Source organism: Dama dama, chromosome X (assembly GCF_033118175.1).
Source record: "Dama dama isolate Ldn47 chromosome X, ASM3311817v1, whole genome shotgun sequence".
NCBI lineage: Eukaryota > Metazoa > Chordata > Mammalia > Artiodactyla > Cervidae > Dama > Dama dama.
The window spans coordinates 89894977-89917445 of NC_083714.1; the positions used below are offsets into that span (position 1 = coordinate 89894977).

At 44.7% G+C, this 22469-nt stretch overlaps 1 pseudogene; it reads right to left on the minus strand.

Annotated features, from left to right (window-relative positions):
* Positions 1–1207: 1207 nt before the first annotated feature.
* Positions 1208–6319, minus strand: LOC133052757 (uncharacterized protein CXorf49 homolog; annotated as a pseudogene).
* Positions 6320–22469: the final 16150 nt, after the last annotated feature.

Consider the following 22469-nt stretch of genomic DNA (forward strand, 5'->3'; position numbering starts at 1 on the left):
TGAGTATAGTGACATGGGTTGATTGTTACCTACCTATTCGTCAGATTGAAGGCTTAGACTCTCTATAATGTGTATATGTGTTGTCTGTTTAACTCACATTTAATTCCATGCAATTTCTCTTCTATGTTTGGAAAGGTTGTTTTATGAATGAGAAAGGGGAAATCTTTTGAAAGAAAGTGAATCTTCTTTGTAAAAGTCCTCCATCTGCATCTGAGCAGTACTTACCAGGAAGTCAACATTGATTGCACAAGCACAGGTACAACAAGTACACTGTAGTCACTCAAACGCTGCTGCCTGGGTCACACAGGGACAGTCCACCTGGCAACCCTGGCAGGCCCAGAGTGCCTGGCTGGACCTGCCCATTGGAGGTGAGAGTGTCCCCACTTTAAGTCAGCTGAGTAGCAGCCTTTATTGCATCTGGAAGCTTAACCAACTGCTATCATGCAAAGGACCATATAAGCCAACTGCAGGGATTAGGACTTGGACATTTTGGGGCATGATTACTGTGACCACCGCAGCCAGTGCTCTCTTCAGGGCTCACCTACTGTAAATTCTTTGTTTGTGCCAGTGTCCCTCAATACTCCAGAGAAAGCGGTAGACCTGGGGCTGGTGCTGGTGGGTTGCAGGTGTGATAGGGAGGGAGCGGCTTCCCTGGAGTTGGACAGGCAGCAGAACCAGGCAGGATGGGGCCTAGGGTTCTCCAAGGATGAAGGGGAAAGGCAACAGGGGTGCACTGAATGAGGCCGGGCTTCTGCATTCCTCCTACCCCCTGGGGCCCAGATGGATTTCATTAACCTGTGCCTCAGGCCCTGCCACAGATTTCCCACTGGAAGTGGAAGGCTTGGGGCTGAGCCAAGGCCTGTGATGTCTATGTTTCCAGAATATTATAGTGAGGTAGTTGGTCTGAACTGTGTGCTCAGAGGAGGGAAGGGAGCCTGGTAAAAAGTGAATGAGGGGTTGTGTTCACGCCCTCGCACCTCCACTTCCATGAGCTTCTCCACTTCCTCACCCTGGTGACCACAGTCCCGGGCCCCTCTCTGCCCAAGGGTGGTGCTGATGCTGGTGCTGGACTTCTCCCCGGGCACAGATTACCTACCTGTCTCGGTGGGCAAAGACCTCAGCCAGAAGGTCTATGCCAAATTTACTCACTCAGACAACAGTGAGATGGGCTACACCACCAGGCAATGACCACTGGATCAGCTGTAGACTAAATGATCAAGCCCACCTGCTCCAGGGAGGGGTCTGAGTGTAAGGAGTAAGTCCCACGCATGTTCTTTTCTGACCCTGAAGTCTCTGATGGTTCCACCCACACGTAGTCTGTCCACCTGGCCTCATGCCAAGAGGCCTGGAAGGGAATCAACGTGAGAATATGGGGCAAGTGCTCCCCATTGTCCAGGTGCAGTCACTCCTAACTTTGCTTCCTCAGGGCACCCTTCTTGCGCCCCTGCCTCAGGAAACTCATGTTGGGCGGTCTCCTATTTCTAAGATGAGCAGCAGTATCCCTGGTGCTCGCCAGAGCCACCCTTCCCATTTTCATTCATCCACACCCTCAGCAGTTGGCAGATATCATAGCATGGCAAGGTAGGATCCAGAGCCTCCTCCAGAGACTCCAACTCTCTGAGAGTCCCAACACCCTGTCCTGAGGTTTGGTGACTCCTGCATCATTCCCCTCCTACGTTTTGGGAATGTGACACACGCCCTTGAATATTGGGGATGCGACCCTTGCTTCGGCTCACTCAATGCCTTACAGAATCTGGACCAGTCTCTACTTTCTTTACTCCCCGAATCACATCCTTATGCCTCAAGGGCCTTATCTTTGCTGACTTTTATTCACACAGAGAGATGTCCAGGCACCAACTCTGAATGTGCTACCTACCCTCATACCCCCTTCTGTGTAATAAAACCCTGGTCTTTCAGTAATGGTGTCAGGCAGAACCTACCCTCAGTTCACTCCAGCACAGATCTGTCTCTCTGAGTCTCAGGCTGGCACAGTCCTGGGGTGCTGGCTGAGGGAAAGGAAGTGCTCCCCAAATTCCAGTGAGGGGGAAATTGAACACAGAGTTCAGACTCATTGTCATGTGCCCTAAAGAAGTAGTCTGGGATACTGAGCTGGGATACTCTGGGAAATATCATTTGTTGGAAGATCTGTGTCATGGGTCTGGTGGAACAGTATTTGACGGGGACCCTGCAAGAACAGAGACTTACTAACCACACTTGCTATAGAGCATGATGGGCCCATTTCCACTCAAGGGTATAGAGAGGCTCAGGCTGGAGGCGAGGGTGGTCAGCTGGCTAGGGCAGGGAGGATGTGAAAACACTGAGGACTCCACCATCCATCTCTAGCTGCCAGGGTGCAGTCTGACCCAGGTTGGCACCAAACAGATGCATCTCCTGACCTCCAGCCCAGAGACTAGCCTGTCTCCTGTGTTCCCTGTTCCTTCCCTCCTGCTCCCCAGCTCACTGGGTCCAGGCTTCATGCCCAAGCCCTTAACTGAATCCAACGAAGGAGAAGCGAAACTATTGGTGCCTGAGTCTCAGGGCTGAGGGCTAAAGAGGAGAGGAGGACTGAGTGCAGGTTCGAGCGTGCGAGGTGGGACTGGGGCGGGGGTGGAAATGGTACCGGCAGTAGGGACTCCAATGAGAGGGCAGAGCCTGGGAAGGGAGAGATGAGGGCACCTCTGCCTGTTTTCACCTGCTGAACTACACGTGCATGCAAGGTCACCAATGGCAAGTCAGGGGAGGGATCGAGGGTACTCCAATGGAAAAGAGAGTGGTCAGGGTAAGTAGGACAATGAGTCCAGTGGGCCAAGCAGGATGGGTTGGAGCTCTGTACGTGAGTCATGAGTTCCTTCCAGTGGGGAGGCAGAATGTCAGTGATGGATGGCCGGAAACGGCAAATCCCAGAGGAGCGAGTTTAAAGAACTAGAAGCAGGCCTTTAGGGGAATGGGAGGATGGGTCAATGTGACCAGACAAGGGCCTCAGTGAACCCAGACCAGAGGCACTCTTGTTTCCCTGCTGGCCTGGATGGGAGCAGAGGCTGACCCAGAGTCCCCAACACAGGATGCCAGAGGTAATGTTCTGCAACAGGCTCTGATATGGAGTGGCTCCCCACCAGGCCTTGCTCCACTCCCCTTACCCTTACCTCCCAGAGAAAGGGCAGAACACAGAATATGAGAAGTCCTTTAATCAGAAACTGCTGTGAAACTGGGGCAGAGAGGGAGAAATGGTTAGTATACAACCACCTCCCATATCCTCCTCCTTTCCTCTTCCCCGGGCCCTCCATCCCAAACCAGGTACCTAGACTGGCAAGGGAAAGACTTTCCTCAGTGGAAAGGAGGTGGGCTTCTTCCCTGGGGTGCCCAATGGGGGCGGGTGGGGGCACACATGTCAGTTGCACTTGGACCCAGATCTCACCATGGGATTTGGGTGTGCATTCACAGGAGCAAGAAAAAACATTACCTGAGGACAGCCCTGCCTTCCGGGGGGCTGCTGCCGCCTTTTCGATCTTGGGGGATGGTCAGTTGGTTCCTGGTCACCTGACAGGGAAAGGACACACAATCCAGCTTCCAGGTTCCCAGTGAGGTGGAAACTGCCAAGCAGGCTCTAACGTGAGGTGAGGCAGTACCACCCTCTGCTAGCATCAAGTCTCCCCTGCTCTGGCTGGCAGGCAGCCCAAACCTTCTCTCTGGGCCTGCCCCTCCTATTCCTTAGGGGAAGCCATTTCACCACGATGGATCCTCTGTGTTCGAGCCTCCCAGAGCGGCAGCCACAGCCAGCACCTGGGAAACCAATGTGGGCGAACAACACTTCACAGAAAAGGCTATTAGCCTGCAGGTCTACGCCCAGAGTAGCTGTTGGGGCACTGCCACCGATCACCCCTGCCAAACAAATTCCACACAGAAGGTGATGGGGCCAGGTCCAGCCCTGTTGACACCTTGTTTCCCATGGGAGAAGCAGCCTGAGAGCAAGGCTGAACCCCCGGAAGAGAGAGGGAGTCAGAGACAGATGTTTCTGCCCTCACCCCTGGCCTCCTCCCCCATATCAAAACCCAGGACACTCACCTGATGGGCCAGGCCCTCTGGGCCTGACTTCTCCCTTGTTCATGGCCACAGGCTCTGAGTTTCCTGAATCCTGTGTGCCTCTGATGTTGAGGTTGGCCCTTCCGGATTCTCCATGATGCACCAATGGAGAAGTTGGCCATGGCCTGTCAGTGGTAAGCTAAAAACAAGATTTCTCACTGATCTGGAGTAAGGATGTGTGTGTGCGTGTGCGTGTGTGTACCAGTGCATTTATATGTCTGTCTGTGTGTGTGAGAGCTCACATGATTCAAGACGGAGCTGAGGCAGGAAACTGGAAAGAGAATTGAAAGGCTGATCTCTTTAGCACATTCCCTGTCAGTCAGCCCCAGGCCAGCAGGCAGAGCTGAGCTGGGGACAGCAGTGTGGCACTGAGAAAGCCTGGGGCCACTGTAAGGAAAGTTTGGGGAAGAGCTAGGAAGTAGGATTCAGGAAAGTCATGTGTCTAAACACCGAAGCTCTGTGAAGCTTTTAAGGGGTCCCTTCAAATCAATTCAGCTACCAGCTCTCCCTTCCACTCCAGCCCCAGCCTCATGGAGGAGACTGGAAACAGGCCAAGGGTGGAGAACCGAACCCAGCACACCCAAAGTGCTACCTTAACGTTTGTCCCTAGTGAAAGAATCCCAATCTGGCATCCTAATGACCCAGCGACCGAGGGCCACACGGTGACGACCCCTGAGGGATGGAGAGAGGGAATATGGGGTGAAGACCTGTGTCCTGGGGAGGGTGGGAAGGGGAAGAGTGGGGAGAGAGGAGAGGCCTAGCCTACTCACTTGGCCCTTTGGGAATGGGTCTCTATTTGGGTCGTTGTCTGCTCCTGACACCGCCATTGCTGCCACCGACTCCCGGGCCTGCCTAGCCACGGATTTCTTCCCAGCGCCGGTGTGCTTGGACTCTTCAGCTCCCCAAGGGACCAAGGGAGCAGCAGGATGCTGGAGATTGGGGGGAAGGTGGCCGGTTCCAGGGGAGTGGCCGAGATTCCCTGCCCCCAGGAAGGGAAGCTTCTCTCCATGGCAGGTTTGGAGATGCCCTCAAGGGATTTCTTCTCCTGGACCCCCTTCCTCCTAGGAGTGGGCCAGGCCGGCTGCCTGTAGCAGCAGCTGCAGTAGCTGATGCTACTGCTACACGGGTAGCTGGGCAGGCTGCCCCCCTTCTCCCAGAGCACAGTCTGCATTTTCTTAGGGGGAGAGATGTCCTCCTGTTCTGCATCGCTCTGCCTGCCCTGCCTTTCCACAACCGAAATTAATCCTCGGGGAGCCGAGGACAGGCAAGTGCCTGGCACATTAAGGAGATTCTCCCTGCCTTGGACATTCGAGCGTCTGGGTGTGTTCCTGGGATCCTCGGGGCTGTTGAGCTTGGCCTGGCCTCTGTCTTTGGGATAAATGCTCACCCTCATCCGCTCTATCTCACTGAACTCATCAGAGGACTTGTGGTCGGCAGCAGCCCAACTGGGCTTTCTGAGGGGGGCCACTGGCGATCCACAGCCACGTTCAACCTACTCTTAGTGCCTCTCTTAGGGTTCATCCAGGCCTGGCTCGCTGACCCGGAGAGGGACGGCATCAGCCTGTGCCGTTTCCCCACATGTCTGGGCGGCACCGCCTCGACTGCGGGGACGTGCCTCGAGGTCCCGCAAGGCAGACACTTCGCCGACCACATAGCTCTCCTGGGACAGGTATCTGCGGGTGCCCAGCACGTTCAGGTCGGCCAGCTGCTGCAGGATGGCCGCCACTGACTCGTCTGCCAGCTGCAGGCCGTCCCCCTGGTCGTTGGCCGGGGATCCAGGCCAGCCTTCCCGGCCCCACAGCACCGGCCCTCCCGCTTCCAGCACCTCCCGCTCTGAGTCGAAGCCCTTAGGGTCTATGAAGCCATCCCCGCCCTCACCCTCGCTGCTTCGCGGTGCCCCTGGCTCAGGGCCGCCGCAGGGGCCAGGGTCGGGTCCCCGCGGGGCTGCGGAGCCGGCCTCAAGGCCGCTGGTCTGCTCCCTGCGCTCTGAGCTGAAACCTGCTCCGGAAACAGACACCTCATCATCTGGGGAGCTCCTGTTGCAATCTAGGTGGCTGTCGGACCCGGGGTGGCGACGACGATTTATCAACCAGGTCGCAGTGTCCGCTGTGGTGGTGGTCAGGGTAGACGAGGCTGGGGGTCGTCTGGAGCTCACCATCAAGCACCAGCGGAACCACAGGCAGGAGATGGCTGCAAATAACGCGAGACTTTCAGCGTGCCAGAGCTGCCGCCTCCTCATTGGTCCGGTTCTTGCCAACTGGCACGCGCCTTGTTTGGCCGTCCCCTCGAGGTGTAACCAATGGGGTCGAGGGCCTCCTCTGGCTTGCTGCCAAGCCCAAAGGCCATCCTGGCAGTTGGCGAGTTGGTGGGTGAAGGTGATGATGCGAGTGTACCTCTGTGAAGCCTCTCTTCCCACCTCCTCCGGTCCCACCTCCGCTTTCCTGTTAGAGTCACAGCCCTGAGCCCTGACTGTGTACAAATGGGTGGAGCAGGAGACAGGAGGGTACTGAGGGCGCTGGTCTCCTGGGAGCTGAGGATGAAACGTCAGGATGGAGGCGCTGGGTGCCTAGCATGTGCTGAAAGCATTTGCCTGCCACCCTTCCACCACAAGTCTTATGACCCAGTGGGAGAGTGGGCAGAGGAATCCCACACTCAGTGGTGAGTGGTCGGCGTACTTCTCCCTAAGTGGCCAGAGGACAAAGGGATTGTAGTTTTGTTCTGTAACATCTCTGTCTCAACTGCTCCATCAAACGTTCTTGGCAGGCAGATTTGAGGGACAGACTGGGGTTGACCTTGCTCCCTCAGCTCTTTCTCCGATCTGAGGCAATTGAAAGAAGAGAGAATCTTAGTGTCTGGTTACACTCACAAAGGTGCTCATGACTGCTGATTCTGGAGATGTAAACTAAAACAACCAATCAGGTTTCACACACTAGGAAGACAACCTTCCAAGAGGTTAACCATTCTGAGAGTGGGAGAAGTTAGGAGCAAACCCCTGTGGCAGTGGTACAAGAAATCTATTTGGGAGGTAATTGGGCAGAATCTATGAAAAGCAACTTATACAGCAGGGACCCTGTGCCTGGCACTCAATGCTTCCTTGTGACACTCCTAGGACTATAGTACCAGTGATTACCAGTCTCTTACAGGGGAGGAAACAGGTACTGAGAGGTTCAGTCACTGAACCAAGGTCATTTGGCCTGTGCAGATCAGTGGTAGCATTAAAACCAAGCAATCTGACTCCAGAGCCCTTGCTTTGATCCAAATATCTTAAAACTAACAAACAAACAAAAAAGAAACCTCCTTTTATTCTCTTCCAGCAAGTCTGCTATCTGGCACATTCTCTATAATGAGGGTGTGTTTCTAAGATGTCTATTTTAGTCCATTGGTCTATTTGTTAATATGGCAGTACCACACAGTTTTGATTACTGTAGCTTTGTAATATATTGAAATCAGGAAGCGTGAGTTCTCTACTTTTTTCTTTTTCCAAATTGCTTTTCCTATTAAAGATCTCTTAGGATTCTATTTAAATTTTAGGATGAAGTTTTCTTTTTCTGTAAAACATGCCATTGGGATTTTGATAGGGTTTGCAGTGTGTAGATCAGCCTGGGTAGTGTGTTGGAAGAACAGATCCAATGGAGTGTGTGTGTGTGTGTGTGTGTGTGTGTGTGTGTGTGTGTGTAAAAAAGAATTGACTCATTCAGCTATAGAGGCTGGTAAGTCCCAAGATCTAGAGGGTGAGTTGGCTAGCTGGAGACCCAGAGAGCCAGTGGTTTAGCTCTAGTCCAGGTTAGAAGGCCTAAGAACCAAAGCAATAGAGCTGATATTTCAGTTTGCGTCTGAAGGCAGAAAAGAAGCTGACGTCCCAGTCCAAAGGCTTTCACACAGGAGGAACTCTCTTACGTGAGGAAAGTTTGCCTGTTTTGCTTTATTGAGACTATCAACTGATTAGGTAAAGCCCACCCACATTATCGGGGGGAAATCTGTTTTATCCAGTTGACTGATTTAGATGTTAATCTCATGGGAAAGCACCCTACAGAAACACCCAGAATAATGTTTGACTAAATATCTAGGCACTCTGTGGACCAGTCAAGCTGACACATAAAATTAACCATCTCAGGACAGTATTTCGTATTCCAGTCTGTGTAGACAGATGTCTTTCCATTTGTTTGTGTTTCCATTTATTTATATTTCTTTTTAATTTCTTTTAGCAATGAGTTGTAGTTTGTAGTGTACAAGTCTTTTGGCTCCTTGCTTGAGTTTATTCCTCAGTATTTTATTCTTTTTTGATGCTAATGTCAATGGAATTGTTCTCTTAATTTCATTTTCAAATTGTTCTTTTTTAGTGTGTAGTGATAAAACTGAATTTTGTTTCTTGATTTTGTGTCCTGGAACTTTGTTGAATTTGTTAGTTCTACCAGTTGTGTGTGTGTGTGTGTGTGTGTGTGTGTGTGTGTGTGCGCGCGCGCATGTGTATAATCTTTTGGGTTTTCCATGTACAAAATCATGCTATCTGCAAACGGAGATAATTTTACTTCTTTCTGATTTGAATGCCTTTAATTTCTTCTTCTTTCTTAATTGCTCTGGGAGGAAGAGCTTTTCAGTTTTTCACCACTGAGTATGATGTTCGTTGTGGACTTTACTTATATGGCTTTTATTGTGTTGAGATAATTTCTTTCTACTGCTAGTTCTTTGAGTGTTTTTATCATGAAAGAGTGTTGAATTTTTATGCCTCTATAGAGACGATCATGTGATTTTTGTCCTTCATTCATGTTAATGTGTTTTATTGCATTGATTAATTTTTGTATGTTAAACTATCCTTGCATCCAAGGGATAAATCCCATTTGACCGTGGCACATAGTCCTTCTAATGTGCTGTTGAGTTCGTTTTCCTAGTATTTTGTTGAGGATTTTTGCGTCTGCATTCATCTGGGAAACGGGCCTGTAATATTCTTTTCTTTTGGTGCCTTTGATATCAGGGTAAAATGAGTTTGAAAGTGTTACCTTTTCTTCAACTTTTTTGGAACAGTTTGAGAAATATTGGTATTGATTCCTTAAATGTTTGGTGCAGTTCTCCATTGAAACTATCTGTTTCTGTTTTTTTTTTTTTTTTTTTTCTGTGTGTCTGTGGGGGGAGTTAGTGATTACTGATTCAATCTCATTATTGGTCTATCAGGTTTTCTATTTCTCCTTGATTCGGTTCTGATAGATTGTGTGTTTCTAGGAATTTATTCACTTCTTCTAGGTTGTCCACTTGCTTTCCAAACAATGGTTCATAATGTCCTCTAATAATCCTGTTTGTTTCGGGGGCATTGGTTGTAATATCCCATCTTTTATTTCTGATTTTAGTTATTTTCGTCTTTTTCTCTTAATCTAAGTATTTGTCAGTTTTCTTGATCTTTTAAAAAACCAAATACAGTTATGTTGATTTTTTTCTGTTGTCTTTTCTGTTATTTTTTTATCTCTGCTTTAATCTTTATTTATTCCTTCCTCTGCTGGCTTTGGTTTTCATTTGTTCTTTTTGTAGCTCCTTGAGGTGTAAAATTATATAGTTGATTTGTGATCTTTCTTCCGTTTTAATGTACTCATTTGTAGTTATAAACTCCCAGCATTGCTTTCATTGTACCCCATAACTTTTGGCATGTTGTGTTCTCCTTTTTCCTGTCTCAAGATGTTTTCTAATTTTCCCTGTGACTTCTTTTCTGACCCATTGATTGCTTAAGTATATGTTGTTAAACTTTCATACATTTGTGGAATTTTCCCACCTTCCTTGTGCTGTTGCTTTCTGGTTTCATTTACTGTGATCCAAAAAGATACTGTGTGTAATTTCAGTTTTCTTGAAGTTGCTAAGGCTTGTTCTGTGGTTTAACATGTAGTTTATGCTGGCGAATGTTCCGTTTACACAGGGGGATGTGTATTTCACTGTTGTTGGATGGATTGTTCTGCATATGTTGTTAAGTTCAATTGGTCTGTAGCCTTGTTAGGTCCTCTATTTGCTTGTTTGGTTGTTTTTATCCATTATTGAAAGTGGGATATCAAAGTGTCTTACTGTTATTATGTGGCAATATATTTCTCCCTTCAAATATGTCAACATTTGCTTTCTATAGTTAAGAGCTCTGAGGTTTGGTGCCTAAATTTGTGTAATTGTTATATTATGTTGATGAATTGACCCTTTTAGCATTATATAATGTCCTTTGTCGCTTATTACTGTTTTTTTTTTATTTAAAATCCATCTTATCTGATATTAGTATAGCCATTCCTGCTCTCATTTTGCATGGAAAATCTATTTCCATTCTTTAATTTTCAGCCTCTGTGTGTTCTTAGACCTAAAGCGAATCTCCTGTAGACAGTGTATATGGATTCTGTTTTTTCCCTAATCATTCAGCAAATCTATGTATCTTGGGAAGTTTAATCCATTTACATTTCAGGTAATTATTGATAGGATGGACTTTACTGCCAATTGTTAATTATTTTCCATATGTCTTGTAGCTTTTTTTGTCCCTCCTTTCATCTCTCATTGCTTTCCCTCCAATTTTGTTGATTTTCTTTTTTGTAGTGATATGTATTAATCCCCTTGTTATTTCCTTTTTTATAAATTCTACAGATATTTTCCATGTGGTTACCTTTGGAGTTATATAAAACCTCTTTAAGTTATGCACTATTTTAAGTGGCTGAAACCAGCTTCAGAAACATATAAAAACTGAATTCTTTCCCAGCTCACTCCCTTTTTATGGTATTAATAACATACATCTTTATATATTTTATACCCATTAATATAGGTTTATAATTATTTTTTATGTTTTCCTTATTTAATTCTATTCACCAAAATTCTCATAGTGTTTGGTCCATGTATTTGTCTTTACCAGAACCTTATATTTTGACATGGCTTCAGAGTGCTGTTTACCATCCCTTTGTTTCAATTTGAAGGTCTTCCTTTAGCCTATCTTGTGGAGCAGGTCTAGTGGTAAAGAACTCCATCAGCTTTTGCTCATCTGGGAACGTTTCCAGTCTTGTGGAAGTCGGGCCCAGGATCTGAGATGGCTGTGCAAGTGCAATATTAGACAGTTGTGTGGGTGAGGTTATCTTCCTTTCATCGCTCTCTGTCTCTGCCTCTCTTCCTGTATTCTCCTGCATGATAAGACTTTCTATGTAGAAAGAGTAAAAAGCACATATAAACTTAAAAATAACCTAACTGCCCTAAACTACACTTTTGGTTGGCACAGAACTCACTTTCTGAAGAACCACATACAACTGTTTGACCAAATGTTTCATCACCACATACCTAAGAGTGACAACTTTTCAACCTGCCATAGCTTTACCATTATGGCTCCAAGTCCAATCCTTCCTATTCAGCCAATTCTAAAACTTTAGATTCTGTAACTTAGAGCTTGCACTTTGAGGTACCACATTCCAAATCAATTAGAATCTGAATTTAGCTCCAGTAACAGGGACTCCAAAAACAGTAGCTTAAACAAATTAAGTAAAATTTTTTTTTCTATTTAAGGAAAAGCCTGAAGATGGGCAATCAAAGGCTGAAATAGTACTTCATGATGCTTTCTGAAATTCAGACTCCTTTTGTATTTCTGCTCAATGTGAGAATGATCATTTAGCCTTCACATGATGGCTGCCTGAGCTTCATCTTTCACATCTGTCTTCAAGGCAGCAGAGAGGAAGAGAAGGTAAAGAACAAAAGGAGATGGGTCAGCTGATTCAGCTCTCCCATTCATGTTTCTTTGCCATAAAATATATTTGTATCAGCATTTAGGTAATTTAAGATAGGAAAGATGATACTCTGATTGCACTGCTAGTTTCAGCAAAGTATACTTTCAAAGAATGATATATCCAGTGTGGAGTTGGCAGTGGTACATCAAATCAGATGTTAAACAAAGAGCACTCAATCTGCAAAGAGATTTACAATAATAATTTAAAGCTTCATGATCTAGGATCATTCCAATTTAAAACACTATTAAATGAGACCATCATGAAAAATAAAATCAACTTGTGATGGTAAGAAAAGGAATATAGGGCAAGAAGAAAACTAGAATTTGTTGAGTTAAGAGTACGAGCTTTCCAGAAGATAGATATTATTCTTGAGTGGGAAACCTTGCAGATACAAAATAAAATCCAAATATTTGATCATGTAATACAAATTTTACCTGAAATAAAGCCAAAGCCATAGATTCTGGTTCTGGCTTGTCAGCTATTCCCTGCACTAACTTATCTGCAGAAGCATCTGGCCAATTTGTACCTAGTGAGCCTTTATGCATGCTAATGGGGTCCAGGTAAAATGAACCTGTGTACAGAGCATTCTCCACCCTGGGGGAGTTATCAGTATACAATAGGAGTTCATGTTGGTCCTTTAATGGACCGGAACCTGATGGTCCGGAGTCGACGATGAGAAAGTGAAAGAAGGAAAGAGGCTAATAGTCCCTGGGTTACGAAGATGGCTTTTGCATTTCAGGGGATCAGCCAGTAATAGAGAGATAGAGAGAAAGGAAGAGAAAGAAAGAAAGACACGGGGACCCAAGCTCTGATGGAGCAAAGGTGTTTTAATCAACATGGTGTGGGCATATATACTGTCTTACAAGGTAGTTATTCTTAGCAAAGAGAAAGATTAAAATGCCAGACTTACAAAACATAAGTCGATCCTTATCAAAGAGAGAGAGTCGTAAACAATCACTTTTACCATATGGTTCATAAAAAGGAAGAGGGTACTTATCACCATATTGAAAAGCTAACGAAGGACGTGCCTGGATTCCTCAGCCCCGGGAAAGGCGTGCCTCTCCTCTTAATTCCTGAATGTTCAGGAATTAATAAGGACCAGAGGATTCCTGAACCACATCACATGCTTGCAACACGTGTTGGGAAATGCAGATTAAGAAAATTATCTGAAGAAGATGGGATTCAGAGTAGTGGTGAGTAAGCATATTTCATTGATTCTAAGACAGGCTTTTTGTTTGCTTGTTTTGTTTACATTTTCATGTTTCTAAAATGAGCATACTTTTGACAGTGCCAGCTGTTGGTGACCTGTCAGTTTTATGATGTAGTTTTCGTTACTTATAGGCACATGAAACCCTCTTAGAAAGCATCTCCACTGACAGAGTGCAGATGGGGATCTCAGTAGTTTGGAAGGAAATCCTGGACTCAACAGTGAAGCTCTCTTTATAAATGTTGCCCCACCAAAGACTTGCATGTGGTGCAAAACTAGCAACACTGATAATTCTGAGTTGAAAGGGACTAGTAAAATTCTATACTAAATATATATAGAAAGAACTCCTGGAAATGTTATATTTTTTTAAAATTTTTTTGTGTATCTCTAAGAGATTTACAAAATAATTGTAAATTATATTCTTCAATAAGAACAAGATAAGAACATCTAAATGATAAGGGATTGACTCGGTTGTACGACGCTCAGGAATTGAGCCTGAGGAAATCATTTAAAAGAAAAAAAAATTCTCTGTGTATAAAGAGGTTTGCTCACAGCAGTGTTGTTTATACAGGCAAAAACCCCTGATAGATAGTTACATTTTCATCACAAAAGCTACTAATATCTGTTGAATGTTTACTATGTGCCAAGCCCTCTACATACATGTCATTTGATTCTCACAACAGCCATGTGAAGTAGACACTAATCTTATTCCTATTTCATATACGAGACACAAGTCCGTGATAACTTGTCCAAAGTCAAACAGTTAGTAGGTGGTGGAATCAGGATTTAAACTCTGGTCCTGGGGTTACAACTCTGTGTTATGCAACTATTAGAAAAAGAAGTATGTTGCAATAAAAATAACATACTGCACTGTTCTAAGCAAGATCTCATGAAATCTGAAAGTATCCAAAAATGCTGCATTAAAACATCAATGCACAGAATAGGTTTCAGGCAACCAGTAGGTCCAATGGCTCTGGATCTTTCTTGGGTTATGGAACTTGTGTTAGTCTGTTCAAGCTGCCAAAACCAAATACCACAGGCTGGATGGCTTAAACAAAGAACATTTAGTTTCTCACAGTTCAGGATACTAGAATTCCAAGATCAAGGTGCCAGCAAGTTCAACTCATGGTGAAAGCACTCCTCTTGTATTGTAGTTCACCACCTTCTCTCTGTTTCTTCACATAACATTTCCTCTGGGTATGTATGGAGAAAGAGAGAGAGAGATCTCTGGTAGCTCTTCCTCTTATAAGGATATCAGATCCTATGGGATTAGGGCCCCACTCTTACAACCTCTGTGTGTGCTGTACATGGTTTCTCAGTCGTGTGTGACACTTGGCACCCCATGAACGATGGCCCACCAGGCTGCTCTGTCCATGGGAATTCTCCAGGCAAGAATACTGGTGTGAGTTGCCATGCCCTCCTCCAGGGGGTCTTCCCATCACAGGGGTCAAACCCAGGTGTCCCACATTGCAGGCAGATTCTTTACCATCTAGACACAATGGAAGTCCAAGAATACTAGGGTAGGTAGCCTATCCCTCCTCCAGGGGAAGTTCCCGACACAGGAATCTAACTGGGGTCTTCTGCATTACAGGCAGATTCTTTACCAGCTCCCTTAATTAACCCTAATTACCCCTCTAAATGCTCCATCTCCAAATTTAGTCACATTGAGGGTCAGGGCTTTAAGATATTAATTTGGGGGCAACACAATTCAGTCAATGATAGGACTCCTTTGAGAATCTAATGAAAGCTCCTTACACTCTCCAAGAAGACTGTACACATTGCCTCCCACAACTTTGCACACAATTTCAGGATGTTCTTGGACCCCAGCTTGAGAGCCACTGATCTAGGTCACCTTCCTCTTTTCCCAGATGGAGAAACAGACGTTCAGAAAGTGGAAGTGCTTTTCAGCAGGTTAGCAGAGAGGTAGGTCTCCTGATTCCTCATCAAGTGCTTGCCCTACCTTACTCTGCCTTGTGTTAGGCCTGTTAGGTCAACAATCCACAGTGACCACAAAACACTAGAGATTCTGTGGATGCAGTGAAGGGGAGTGCTTCACCTGGGATGCTCAAGTGAGTGAACAGGGCTCTAGCTATAACTGACAGTAAATGGGCCAGATTTCATTGTTTCAAGTAGTCGCGAGTTTGGGAAATAGCTGCACCAACTTCAACATACATCCACAAGAGATCTGATTGTGAAGAGATGGAGGTGCTTCTGTTCTAACTAATGACAAAGTGGGAACTGAAGGGGTATAGCTGAACTGTCTTCTGGCCTTGACATGGCACTGTCCCTCTACTCTCAGATTCCTCATTTGTACACCTCTCAGGAGGAGACCTATTAGATTTCTGCATCAGATTATCTAGCCCTAATATTTTGTATGTCTGTGATTCTGGGGCAGGAACCACGTGGGAAAGATCTGTTGTGGCGTTTGGGTCCTAGAATTATGGGCAAATATTTTTTTTCAAAACATCTTCTGATGGTGTCCTAGAATTAGCAATAAAGCAAATGTCATTTAAAGAGAGGAAAAATCCATAAGAAGAATCTGAGTAGACCCTCTACATACTGAGTCATTTAAAGTAAAGTCTCGACATAAATGTTTACTCAATGTTTGCTTCAGGCCCATCCTTAAAAAGGGAGGTGAATTATGGTAGCTGGAATTTTAAACAACAAGGTTAGAAGATAGAACAGTACTTTTAATGGGAAATGTTATTTTATTTTTAGGCAGAGAGGTGGCCCCAGAAAATGATTTTGTTTCATTTCATCAATCAAAGAGATTTGAAAAAAATGACATTCTTCCTGTTGGCCTTATCAATGCCACCAACCAGTGTGGAGCCTTCACTTGGACCACAAGTCTAGAAACAAAAGGAGGCGCACCCAATGTGGGGTGGAGGCTATCATTTCAGGAAAATTCTTCCAGTTTTGCTGGGTACAAAGAACAAGGGAAGGGCTTGAAGTGTTGTGCACACACACCTACCACGTCTGTGCTAGTGGAAGGTGGGTGTTCACCCAGTCTAGCACATCAAAGGTCTCAGTTTCTGTCTGAGGAGAAAGAGGAAGAAAAGAGCTGCTGCTGCAGGGAGCAGGGGTGAAGGCTGGTGTTAAGATAGCAGTGTCAAACGGGCAAGGGAGATGCAGCCCATCCAACCACCACCACCATCACCATCACCACCATATTGGCTCAAATAAGCCCCTCAGTCCCAGTAGTTAATAAGCTAATCACAAAAAACAGAAGAACTCCGAAGGCCTGGCATCTGGTCCTTCCCAACAAACAGCCTTATATGATACTGCCCTCGGCTGGACAAATAGGTATGTTACAATGCAGGCACATTACTCTGTATTTTTGGCCTTCATTTCTTTTTCACAGGTTCTTGGTGCTCCACCTCTGAGAGGAAGTGGATGGGAACGAAGAAGTCTCTGATAAATTGTAACCAAATACAACACTTCTGTGGGTTTCAGCACAAATTCACAATTAAATTCTGACTTAAAATGTACTACCCAAATATGGAATATTTAATAAAAATTGAGATTGATATTATAATTATGTGTGCACCACGTTCTTATTTTTAGCAAACAGCTATGAGTTCTTGAAAACAAAGCTCTTAATATAAGTGATATAAGATTACTAACCTCAATCTTTCTCGCAAATTATACTGAAATGTAACACAGACAGAGAAGAAGTTGCAATATATATGTGTAGTGTAATAATTGATTATCAAGTATATACCCCCAAGTCACAGAACAGGATAGTGCTGGCTCTCCCTAAGACTTCTGAAGTTTCCCTTTCTTATATTAGCCCCATTCCTTCTTCAAGGAGAATATCCACACTCTTACTTTTGTGCCATCCTTTCTTCCCTTTTCCTCAAAGTTTTGTATTGTATATATATCTTTAAATGATATGAGTTAGCGTTGACAGCTATTTACAGCTATATGAGTGAAAGTATTAAGTGTATGTGTTTAATTTCTTACTTTTTCAATCAGTGTTAAACTTGTAAGCTTCATGCTTATTCTGTATAGTTCTACTTTGTATATTTTTGCTGATGGAATTATATTTATTCATATGAAGATGATCTCCCAGAATCTTGGGCTTTGATGGTCAGCACGACTTACTTTTGGGAGGGCCAGAGCACCGTAGGAAATAGACACCGCTCTTCAAGGGGACATACAACATCTCACATGATCCAGGACCCAGGGCTGAAGAAATAATTTGAAAGGAGCCTGGGCCAGAGGCAGCTGCCGATCTTGGAGAGCCTCCCAGAGAGGCATGAGGCAGCTGGACTCACCCTGGGGACATAGACACTGGAAGCAGCCATTTTGCAGAGCTCCTTCTACCACATGGTCACTGGTGCTAACAAGTGCCGTTTTGGAATCCTCCCTTAGCTTATTAGCACCTGTGCTCAGACCTACCAGTCAGCCTGTAGGCAGTAATACTAGGGCAGGCCAAGCTACTAGCCAGGCAGAGACACAGCCGCACCCACAAGCAAGCCTGCTGCCTTAAGAGTCCCTGGAGCTGGACCTGGCAATCAGAGGCCCTGACATACCACACTGGCCCTATACACCAGTAAGAAGGCATTAAGCCAGGACTCCAGGGTCCTGCACTCAGAGACCCCAGGACCTAGTTCCTGCCCAAAGCAGGTCATCACTAGCCCCAGGACCAGTTTTGCTCATCAGTGGGTAGGCAACAGCCCTAGTACACCCTGGACCACAGCCCCAACCAAAAGTGGCCCAAAACACCAACTCCTAGAACACTCCAGGGCCCTGAAGCCAGCAAACCCAAGAACCAGCTCCATCCATCAGCAGGCAGACAACAGCAACCGCGGTAACTCCTGCCTTTCAGTCTGCCATACCCGGAAAAAGGCCACCCACCAGCAGGCCCACACCAGCACCAGGAGCCACTGAGTTCCAGCAAAGTGTACCAGAACGTAGATACCAGGTCTGGAACACTTTGGAGCTCTCAGCCAGCAGCTCTGGAATCTGGCCCCACATAACAGTGTGTGGACACCCGCTATGGGACATCTAGGACCCCACTGCCAGCCATGTTAGGAACTGTCCCCACCCAAAAAGTGAACTGTGACAAGCTCTGGGACCCCAGGGCCCTGCAGCTAGAGACCCAGGAACAGAAACAGATCTCTACACACTAGTGAGCTGGCACTAGCCCCAGGACACCCTGGACCCCAAACTCGTCAATGGCAGAACAAACCAGCCTCACGATACCTTGGCCTCTCAGCCAGCTGCCTCCAGAAAGAGCCACACTCACCAGCGGGACAAGCAAAAGTTTGGGATACCTAAGAGCCCGTAGCTAGCCCTACGAAACAATTGGCCTATGCTAGATTTGGGATTTCCAAGCTTGCACCTATTCACAAGAAAAACAGGCTCAAAAAACCCTCAGGGACACAGAGCCAGCAGTACCATCACCCCACCGCACTCATAAGTGACTGGCAGACTCCACACAAAGCAGCGCCTGGCAAGCAGTCAGACCGGAGGCTAGCTAGCCCTATGAGACCATGCTTCACATATGGGGCATCCCTAGAGCATATAGCTCTGGTGACCAGAGGCGAGTGCACTGAAGAGATGCATGGGATGTCTCCTACAAAAGGCCATTCTTCCAAGATTGGTAGATGTAATCAACGTACTCAACACATAGGATTAAAACCACAAATTAGACAAAATGATGAGACAGAGGAATATGTTCAAAACAAAGGAGCAAGGTAAAACCCCCAAAGAAGCACTAAGTGAAGTGGAGGTAGGCACTCTCCTTGAGAAAGCATTCAGGTTAGGGATCATAAACCAGATCAAAAAACTCAGGGCAAGATTGGATGCACAGGGAAAGGAGTTACAAGTTTTTAACAGAGAATTGAAACTCTAAGACGAGAAACTGTAAAATTCTTAGAGAAAAACAGGCAGAATATTCTATGACATAAATCACAGCAAGATTCTCTATGACACACCACTTAAAGTAATGGAAATAAAAATAAAGAGTGGCATCTAACTAAACTTAAAAGCTTTAGCACAGTAAAGGAAATGATAAACAAGGTGAAAATACAACCCTCAGAACAGGAGAAAATAACAGCAAATTGAACAACTGACAAAGAAGTAATCTTCAAAGATAACAAGCATCTCATGAAGCTCAACAGCAGAAAAACAGGAAACCCAATCAAAGACTCGGCAAAATATCTAAATAGACATTCATGCAAAGAAGACACAGAAGGCTAATAAACAGATGAAAGATGCTCAACATCACTCATTATAGAGACGTGTAAATCAAAACTATAATGAGGTATCACCTCACACCAGTCAGAGTGGTCATCATCAAAAAGTTATAAACAATAAATGCTGGAGGGGATGTGGAGAAAAGGGAACCTTCTTGCACTGTTGGTGGGAATGTATATTGATACAGTTAGTATGGAGAACAGTATGGAGAGTCCTTTAAAAAAACCCAACGAATTAGGAATAAAACTACCACAAGACCCAGCAATCCAACTTCTGGGCATATACCATAAGGAAACCATAATGGAAAAAGACGCATGAATGGATAAAGAAGTTGTGGTACATATATACAATCGAATGTTACTCAGCCGGAAAAAGGAATGCATTTGAGTCAGTTCTATTGAGGTGGATGAGCCTAGAGCCTATTATACAGAATGAAGTAAGTCAGAAAGAGAAAAACAAATATCGGATATTAATGCATACACATGGAATCTAGAAAGATGGTACTGATGAACCTATTTGCAGGGATGAAATGGAGACACAGACATAGAGAACAGATTTGTGGACACAGTGGGGGAAGGAGTGGGTGGAACAAATGGAGAGAGTAGCATTGAAACACATACTTTACCTTATATAAAACAGATAGCCAGTTTTTTAAGGAATCTCCACACTGTTTTCCATAGCAGCTGTACTAGTTTGCATTCCCACCAACAGTGTAAGAGGGTTCCCTTTTCTCCACACCCTCTCCAGCATTTATTGCTTGTAGACTTTTGGATAGCAGCCATCCTGACTGGCGTGTAATGGTACCTCATTGTGGTTTTGATTTGCATTTCTCTAATAATGAGTGATGTTGAGCATCTTTTCATGTGTTTGTTAGCCATCTGCATGTCTTCTTTGGAAAAGTGTCTGTTTAGTTCTGGACATAGAACTGCCATATGACCCAGCAATCCCACTTCTGGGCATACACACTGAGGAAACCAGATCTGAAAGAGACACGTGCACCCCAATGTTCATCGCAGCACTGTTTATAATAGCCAGGACATGGAAGCAACCTAGATGCCCATCAGCAGATGAATGGATAAGGAAGCTGTGGTACATATACACCATGGAATATTACTCAGCCATTAAAAAGAATTCATTTGAACCAGTCCTAATGAGATGGATGAAGCTGGAGCCCATTATACAGAGTGAAGTAAGCCAGAAAGATAAAGAACATTACAGCATACTGACACATGTATATGGAATTTAGAAAGGTGATAACGATAACCCTATATGCAGAACAGAAAAAGAGACACAGAAATACAGAACAGACTTTTGAACTTTGTGGGAGAATGTGAGGGTGGGATATTTCAAAAGAACAGCATGTATACTATCTATGGTGAAACAGATCACCAGCCCAGGAGGGATGCACGAGACAAGTGCTCCGGCCTGGTGCACTGGGAAGACCCGGAGGAATCGGGTGGAGAGGGAGGTGGGAGGGGGGATCGGGATTGGGAATACATGTAAATCCATGGCTGATTCATATCAATGTATGACAAAACCCACTGGAAAAAAATAATAATAATAATTAAAAAAAAATTAAAAAAAAAAAAAAAAAACAGATAGCCAGTGGGAATTTGTTGTCTGACAGAGGGAGCTCAAACCTGGTGCTCTGTGACAACCTAGATGGGTGGCATGGGGTGGGAGCTGGGACGGAGGTTCAAGAGGAGGGTACAAAAAACAGAGGAAAGGGACATATATATAGCTATGGCTGATTCCTGTTGATATATGTCAGAAACCAACATAATATCTTAAAGCACTTATCCTCCAGTTAAAAATAATCAATAAAATAGTTTAAAGAAAACCAAAAATAAAAAATCTATAGGAGAACCAAACCGAGCTGAAGAGTACAATAAGTGAAATGAAAGATACACTTCAATGGAAGGTGAGATGATACAGAGGGATGGATCAATAAGCTGGGAGATAGAATAGTGGAAATCACTGAAGCTGAACAGAAAAAAGAAAGAATAAACATAAATGAGGACGGTTTCAGAGACCTCTGGGACCACATCAAGCATAGAAACATTTGAATTCTATGGTCCCAGGAGGAGAAGAAAGAGAAAAGGGGCAGAGAATACATTTGAAAACATACTAGCTGAACACTTTGCTAACCTGGGAAAAGAAATGGGCATCCTGGAACATAGAGTCCCAAGCAAAAAGAAGACCACACCAAGACACATTGTAGTTAGAATGGCAAAAATTAAAGCTAAAGTGGGGATATTAAAAGCAGCAAGGGAGAAGCAACAAGTTACAAACAAGGGACTTTTCGGCAGAAACTCTGCATGCCAGAAGGGAGTGGCACAATATATTTAAAATAGTAAAGAGAAAAACCTACAACCAAGAAGACACTACTGGTAATCTGTCATTTCTTCAAATCTGTCATCCAGATTTGAAGGAGATCAACAGTTTTACAGACAGGCAAAAGCTAAGAGTTCAGCATCATCAAACCAGCTTTACAGGAAATGTTAAGGGGACTTCTCCAAGCAAAAAAGAAAAGACACAATTGATTCATATCAATGTATGACAAAACCCACTGAAAAAATAAAAAAAATTAAAAAAAAATAATTTAAAAAAATTAAAATAAAATAAAATAAAAGAAAAAGAAAAAAGAAATATGAAAATGATGAAAGGAGTAAGTTCACTGATAAAGGCAAATATACAGTTTACAAAGCTCTATCAGTGACTTACAAAGCTAGTGGGAAGGTTAAAAGACAAAAGTAGTAAAATCATCTATATCCACAATACGTAGTTAATGGATTGTTGTTGTTGTTGTTTATTCGCTAAGTCATGTCTGACTCTTTGAGATCCCATGGACTGTAACCTGCCAGGCTCCTTTGTCCATGGGATTCTCCAGGCAAGAATAGTGGAGTGGGTTGCCATTTCCTTCTCCAGGGGATCTTCCCGAACCAGGGATCGAACTCACATCTCCAGCACTAAGCCACCAGGGAAACACCTTAGTTAAGGAATATACAGGGGGAAAAAAAGGGAAAATATGATGTCAGAAACAGTAAACACGAGGAGAGGAGTAAAAATGTGGGGGCCTGAAAATGTGTTTAAACTTAAGAGGTCAGCAACATAAAATAATCAGATACAGAAAGAGTTACGCACAGTGTAGGGAATATAGCCAATAACTGTGTACTATTTTGCATGGTGGCACATTATAACTAGAATTATAGTGCTGTCCATTTTCAAATATAGAGAAATAGTAAATCACTGTGTTGTGTACC